This window comes from Rattus norvegicus, chromosome 2 (assembly GCF_021556685.1).
Source record: "Rattus norvegicus strain SHRSP/BbbUtx chromosome 2, alternate assembly SHRSP_T2T, whole genome shotgun sequence".
Lineage (NCBI taxonomy): Eukaryota > Metazoa > Chordata > Mammalia > Rodentia > Muridae > Rattus > Rattus norvegicus.
Window position 1 is genome coordinate 32,954,845 of NC_141535.1, and position 7,667 is coordinate 32,962,511.

The following is a 7,667-nucleotide window of genomic DNA, read 5'->3' on the forward strand; positions in this document are numbered from 1 at the left end:
ACGCCCCAAACCTGCCAATGTGTGTAGCTATACCTTATTACCTCATCATGTGAAATAGCCAATCATATGTGAACATGTCTATGTGCCTCGTTTGAATCCACCAATCCCCGTAACTATGCATCTGCTTCTGTACGCCCGCTTCTGCTTCCCCAATCCCTATAAAAGCCCCATGCTGGAGCTGCTGGGCACGCAAGTCCTCCGAAGAGACTGTGTGCCCGCAGGTACCTGTGTTTTCCAATAAACCCTCTTGCTGATTGCATCCGAGTGGACTCGGCTCGGTCATTGGGCGCTTGGGACTCCTCCTGAGGGAAAGGTCCTCTCTGGGGGTCTTTCATTATGGGGGCTCGTCCGGGATTTGGAGACCCTCTGCCCAGAGACCACCGACCACCCACCGGGAGGTAAGCCGGCCGGCATTTGTCTTGTCTGTTGTGTCTTGTCCTGTGAACGATCGATCAATAGGCTCAGATCTGGGGACTATCTGGGCGGGCCAGAGAAGGAGCTGACGAGCTCGGACTTCTCCCCCGCAGCCCTGGAAGACGTTCCAAGGGTGGTTGGAGGAGAGGGAGATCCGGATCCGTGGCACCTCCGTCCATTTTCGGAGGGATCCGCACCCTTGATGACTCTGTCTGAATTTTATTGGAGTAGAGGATCCAAGACCCTCGCTGACTCCGTCTGAATTTTTGGTTTCAGTTTGGTACTGAAGCCGCGCGGCGCGTCTGCTTGTTACTTGTTTGACTGTTGGAATTGTTTGTCTTCTTTGTGACCTGACTGTGGTTTTCTGGACGTGTTGTGTCTGTTAGTGTCTTTTTGACTTTTGTTTCGTGTTTGAATTTGGACTGACGACTGTGTTTAAAATCTTGGACCGACGACTGTGTTTGAAATCATGAAACTGTTTGCTTTGTTCGTTTTACTTGGTCCCCTTAACGCTTAGTGAGTAAGAAACTTAATTTTGTAGGCCCCGCTCTAGTGGCAGTGTGTTGGTTGATAGCCAAAGTTAATTTTTAAAACATAGTGTTTTGGGGGTTGGGGATTTAGCTCAGTGGTAGAGCTCTTGCCTAGCAAGCGCAAGGCCCTGGGTTCGGTCCCCAGCTCTGAAAAAAGGAAAGAAAAACAAAACAAAAACATATAGTGTTTTATCTGTGCTTATGCTCGCAGCCAGCTGTGATGAACTGGGAAAGATTTAAATTTTCCTTGGGAGTAAGGGATCTTAAAGGTGGAGTTTCAGCCGGTATGGCACTTAGTGCGTAGCTGCCTAAAAGATCAGAAATGCTGTTAACAGGCTATAAAAAAGGGACAGGCTGTGTTAGAAATGCTACAGGAAGAATGATCTAAAAGGGCTGAGAGCTAAGTGGGGCTATAAGGAAAACAAGAACAGGAAAGGAATTTCTGACATTTGCTCACAGTAGGAAAGAACTTCATTTAGAGAAGTTCTTTAAGGAAGCCTGCCTTATCTGCTGTCCTTATTCCAAGGGAGGAGTCAGTCTCCAACATTAAATTACTTTTCTCGCTGATCATCATTAACATGGAGAGTGCCTTTGGTCCTATCCCCACAGCAGCCAGTTCCTGCCCCTATGGTTAAAATGCCCCAGGTTGGGGGACAAAAAGAGCCCCTAAAATAGTTTCAAAGAATCTACAACTGTGAAGAACTTTGTTTTGCCAGTCAGGATTAATGTTTTCTTTTCCATGGGCCTATAGCCCACTGAGACAGTTTGGTAAAGGGCTGTTACTAAAGTCCTGAAAGCCCCAGGTGAACTGGTTACAATTCTTTTGTCAGCTGCTTAGTATTTAGCACCCAGGTTCTAACCATCTCTCCATCCTTTTGTTATTAGTTGTTACTAGAAGCCTAGTGTCATTTGGAGGCTGGTTCTCTTGAGAGGCAAAGCCACCAAGCTGACACTGAAGGGAGGTAGGTACTCCTTAAGGGAAAATCTAAGCCCAGAGAGACAGCCAGTAACAGCTAGGCTGCCTCTCTGCTCGCCTTTCTGTTTCATAGACAAAGCTTGTGCTTATATTTACAGTGGCCTTTTTGTCCAAAAAAAGGCCTCCTGGTTTAGCTGTGTGACTAAATGCTATTTGTCCTCTTCAGTGGACCTCTCTCCTCTAGATTCCCTTCTTGTTTTCTCACCATCCCACGTGAGATGCTTGTTAGTAACTGTTACAGGTCTTCTTTACCACCGAGGAAAGACAGAATCCTACTAGAGGCCTGAAAGAATGTTCCAGACATGGCTAGAAGGCCCTCACTTGTGCCTGCTCTCTTCAGACGCCTGAAGGTAGGGAGTGCCAGGTCTGCCCCCAGGCTCCAAGGGTGGGTCTCCTAGGGGCTGGAAAATGCCCCACCAATCTGGCTAAGATAAGGAAAGGGTATGAAGAGAAAGTTACAGAAATTTGAAGGGTTAAGCTAAGTTGCTGAGAGTTAGTATAAGTTACAGAGAAAGTAAGGTTAAACAAAGAGAAAGAGAAAAGAAGGTAAAAAGAGCAGAAAGCTAGGGAAGAAAAGAGACAAAAAGAAGAGGAAGCTAGAGAGCTAAAGAGAGATAAAAGACAAGAGAGGAACATATACTGGCCACAGTAGTTAGGGAACCTAAGAAGACAGTACCTGGCAACAGAAGAGAATTCCTGGCTAAAGATCAGTGTGCCTAATGCAAAGGAAAAAAAAGACACTGGGTCAGGGACTGCCCCAGAAAGAACAAGAGGGGACACTGGAGAGCCTCTCGGTCCTGGAGTGCTGGCTATGTGCAGAGATAGGAGGGAAGCCTGCCCAGTTGTTTTATGGATACAGGGACCCAATGCTCTGTGCTCCTATGCTCCAGTGGGCCAGTATCCAAAGACCTTGGGTACAGGGGCCTACTGGCAACAAACAATACTTATGGACTGCCCGAAGAACAGTGGACCTTGGCGTGGGCCGGGTAACCCACTAGTTCATAGTCATCCCTGACTGCCCCCATCCCTTGCTCATGAGAAAATTGCTCCCCAAAATGGCTTGCGTGGGCTGAAATGGCTGGGTGAGGCCATGTGTATGCATATCTACAGACTGTGTATGCGGAGCTTAAGACCTGTCTCAGTGCACCAGTACCTGATGCTGGGAGATGAATGGCTTAGCGCTGTTCTACTTGGAACATATCACTCCTGCCAGCCGGGCACTAACAATTATCACCCAATCCAGGACTTAAACTGTGATAGAGTGGCTGATGTTTGCCTTTGAATAGAGTGTCCCAAAAGATGGGACCACTGGTCAGCTGCCATGGACTAGATTCTCCACCTGTTGGGGGCAATCTGGTCACCTTGCTGCCCAATCCTGACCTGGAGCCACCACAGCACGAGTGTCAAGCACTGGCAGAAGCCCATGGGTGGAGGAAAGACCTCTGCGACTGGCTGATTGACCCCTGCTGAAAGCCGAGGCTACCTTGTCCACAGACGGGAACAGTTCTCTTCATGAAGGTCAGAGATAGGTGGGTGCTGCCATGGTGGACAACACAATGTCATCTGGGATGGCTGAACCTCTACCCCCCCAGTACATCAGTGCCGCAGATGCCTTTGCCATCTCTTGGATGCCCTGGTGAAGCCAACAACTGTGAGTACTATTCATTGCTCAGGATATCAGGAGGGAAGAGATTCAGTGGCATTGGGCAGTAACAAAGCAGATAAAGTGGCTCGGGAAATGGCTATGCAGGAGCCTATCCTGGTTGCAAGCCTGCAAGAGACAGCCACTGAGAACTAGGATCGGACTAAGGGATGGCCTCACTTAGAAAAGGCCCAAATTGCTTAAAAGATAAAGGACAATGGCACACTTGTGGGGGAAGCTATACTCCCCAGAGAACAAAGAAAAGACTCACTTTGCCAAATACAGAAATGGACTCATTTAGGAGATAAAAAGTTTGTCCAAGTAGTTAAGTGTATGTAATAGACTTTAAGATTTTAGCCAGAGAGGCAGTAGAAAGTATAAGGTATGTCAATAAGTGAATGCTTAGCAAGCAAACAGGGCAAAGAGACCTAGAGAGTTTGGTGAAAAGTCGAAGTGAACTTCACTGAGATAAAACCAGAAAAATATAATCACAAGTATCTCCTAGTGCTTGTAGATACTTTTTCAGGAATAGATAGAAGCTTTCCTCACCAAACAAGAGACGGCCTCTGCAATCATCAAGAAGATACTGGAAGAAATCTTCCTCCGATTTGGAATGCCCAAGGTAATCTGGTCAGACAATGGCCCTACTTTCGTTGCCAAGGTAAGCCAGGGTGTGGCCAAGTATTTAGAGGTCGATTGGAAATTACATTGTATTTACAGACCTCAAAGTTCAGGACAGGTAGGGTAAATAAATAGAACTCTAAAAGAGACCCTGACCAAATTAACCATGGAGACTGGCACAGACTGGGTGACACTCCTTCCCTCTTGCTCTCTTCAGAGCAAGAAATACCCTCCCAGATTCAGCCTTACCCCCTTTGAGATCTTAAATGGGGCCTCAGTCCCCCTGACTGTATTAGATGATGTTACTGAACCAACATGTCATAGTGCCATAGTAATAATGATTTGTGTGCTAGGCTAAAAGACCTACAGGTGATACAGAAAGAAATCTGCTCAGAGCTGGCAGCAGCCTATGCCCTGGGGACCCCTGAGACATCTCACCAGTTCCAGGTCGGAGACTCGGCTACATACGATGGCACCGAACCCAGATACTCACTGGAAAGGACCGTACCTGGTGCTGCTGACCACCCTGACAGCCATCAACTCTCAGCCCTCACCAGCCGTGTACTAGCTGTTGGGGCTGAGAGCTGGGACCTAGAGGGAAAATCAGATCTTCAAAAAGCTCCCTAGACTTAATTTCATGTTTGCCCCGGGTTTTATCAAGATAGGTGTGGGGATAGGCTTGATTTCTATTACAAATGATGTAACATTGCATATGTTAGTACTCCTAACACTTCTTGGGACTGTGCCTCAGGGATCACAATCTGTACAAGTTTAGAAGTTCTAAAAGCTAGTCATGACCTTGGTGTGCAGGTTTAGATAGTGTCCAGATTGGAATCCTGATGCTAGAGACTTAGTAAGAAAAAAAAAAAAAAGAGTTGAGAATTACTTAAGGCTATCTAGGTGCTGCAAGGGCAGCACAAGGACATCTGCCATTGCCCTGCAATGCAAGGTTTATAGAGAATTCAGAACTGCCATTGACTCAGATATAAAAAGAGTGAAAGACTTTTTAGCTGACCTCCAAGAATACCTAACCTCCCTCTCAGAGGTAGTCCTTCAGAATAGGAGAAGATTAGACCTGATATTCCTTAAAGAAGGAACCTGTGTGCTACACTGAAAGAATGTTGTTTCTATGCAGACCATACAGGATTAGTGAGAGATAACATGGCTAAGCTCCGAGAACGCTTGGCCCAGAGACAGAAGCTGTTTGATTCCCAACAAGGCTGGTTCGAGGGGTGGTTTAACCGATCCCCTTGGTTTGCTACCCTGGTGTCCACCTTGATGGGACCCTTAATCATCCTCCTCCTAATCTTCCTCTTTGGCCCCTGCATTCTAAACAGATTGATGCAGTTCATAAAGAACAGACTCTCAGTCATTCAGACGCTTGTTCTCACCCAACAATACCAGAGGGTAAGACAACAGGAAGAGATTCCTTAGAATTCGATTTGAGTAAAGGATTTTACTCAAGTCTAAAAGAAAATGGGGGAAAATGAAAGACCCACCCCATGAGTCTTAACTCAGAGTTGCAACAGGCTTGAACGAGCCCAGGCACGCCCAGATACCTAGGGCCGAGTCACCGTGAAAACTAACAGACCATAAAAGGAAAGGAATGCAGAACAGACCAGGAGTACCACTCACAGGCCACCTGGCAGGAAGAGATAAGCCCCCAGCCCCCGACATCCAGGACGCCCCAAACCTGCCAATGTGTGTAGCTATACCTTATTACCTCATCATGTGAAATAGCCAATCATATGTGAACATGTCTATGTGCCTCGTTTGAATCCACCAATCCCCGTAACTATGCATCTGCTTCTGTACGCCCGCTTCTGCTTCCCCAATCCCTATAAAAGCCCCATGCTGGAGCTGCTGGGCGCGCAAGTCCTCCGAAGAGACTGTGTGCCCGCAGGTACCTGTGTTTTCCAATAAACCCTCTTGCTGATTGCATCCGAGTGGACTCGGCTCGGTCATTGGGCGCTTGGGACTCCTCCTGAGGGAAAGGTCCTCTCTGGGGGTCTTTCAGCATAGCTACTCCTTTCAAGGAAAGCAGGAATGGTGAACACAGCTGCATTAGTGAAACCACCAATTACACTTCACCATGTCCATGCGAGCCGTCTCAGAGAACATGCATGTGAAAGCCCTTTTCTAAATGCTACAGAACACACCTGTGGTTTTCAAGATAACTACTTCATATCGAGTACTTATAATGTCCAAGTTCTCTCTTACATTACATCTGTCCTCCCTAGGTGAATGGAGTCGGGTCAAATGGAGGAAAGCTGCCTCCTGAGGCACAAGTGAGCAGTCTAGGCAGAGCGTCAGCAGTCTTCTGTCGTGTTCATGGTGCCACATTTCCAGAAAGTCTCCACCTCTACTAAATAGACATCTCAGAGGTGGCGGTGGTGGTGCACACCTTTAATTCCAGCACTCAGGAGGCAGAGGCAGGTGGATCTCAGGTTCAGAACCAGCCTGGTCTAGAGAATATGTTCCTAGCTATACAGAGCTACTTAGAAAGACCCTGCCTCAAGAGGAGGAGGAGGAGGGGGAGGAGGAGGGGGAGGGGGGAGGAGGGGGAGGAGGGGGAAGAGGGGGAAGAGGGGGAAGAGGAGGAGGGGAAGGAAGAAGGAGAAGAAAGGAGGAAGAGAAGAGAAAAAGAGAAAGAATTAGAAGTAGAAAGAAGAGGAGGAAGAGGAGGAGGAAGAAGAGGAAGAGGAAGAGGAAGAGGAAGACGAGGAAGAGGAAGAAGAAGAAGAAGAAGAAGAAGAAGAAGAAGAAGAAGAAGAAGAAGAAGAAGAAGAAGAAGAAGAAGAAGAAGAAGAAGAAGAAGAAGAAGGCGGCGGCAGTCAGGCTAAACAGTAGTTACACTGGTAGCCCATTGGATACTGATATTCCAACAGAACTCTCTTCCTGCTTCCATTAATCCTATTACACCCACTTCTGCCTCCTCTATGAAGGAAGAGTTCAAAGGAATCCAAGGCAAAACACCACATCTGATTTATTGATGAAACACAGTCTGTCTCCACAGAGCCTGCACTGGAAGCAGACTTATTTTTTCCATTTTCCTGAGGGACATCATTAGCATCATGATCATAATGAAAGGGGTAATAGAGTCGGGTAAATTATTAATGGTCTTAATCATCCAGAGAGCAGACAGTCCCACACGGAATTGTCCTTGGTGACAGCATATACGTGTTCTAGGAAAACAGGCAGAGTAGGCAGAGGATCGAAGCTGTGTATATGTGCATGCATGTATCTAGATGCCCATCTGTGTACATGTATCTGTGTGCACATGTACATGTGCCTGTAGGTGTGCATGTTTTCTGCAGTCTGTGCACACAGGTCAGCCATTTTTACCCAAACTCTTACCTAGGTTTGTGTGCAAAGCCACTTTTGGATCAGACCTGGGAACAGGGTCCCTCTTGCAGCTAGAGTGAACTCTCACATTCTCCCTACTTAGGGCCTCATGGGAGTCAAGACTGGCTATGGGGGACTG

The 7,667-nt window shown here is 47.2% G+C and overlaps 1 long non-coding RNA gene across 1 annotated transcript; it reads left to right on the forward strand.

Annotated features, from left to right (window-relative positions):
• The first annotated feature begins 187 nt into the window (after nt 1–187).
• On the forward strand, nt 188–6,124 carry LOC148006641 (uncharacterized). The gene is made up of 2 exons (XR_015673807.1): nt 188–398; nt 4,537–6,124. It is a non-coding gene; the product is annotated as an uncharacterized LOC148006641 (long non-coding RNA).
• Nucleotides 6,125–7,667: the final 1,543 nt, after the last annotated feature.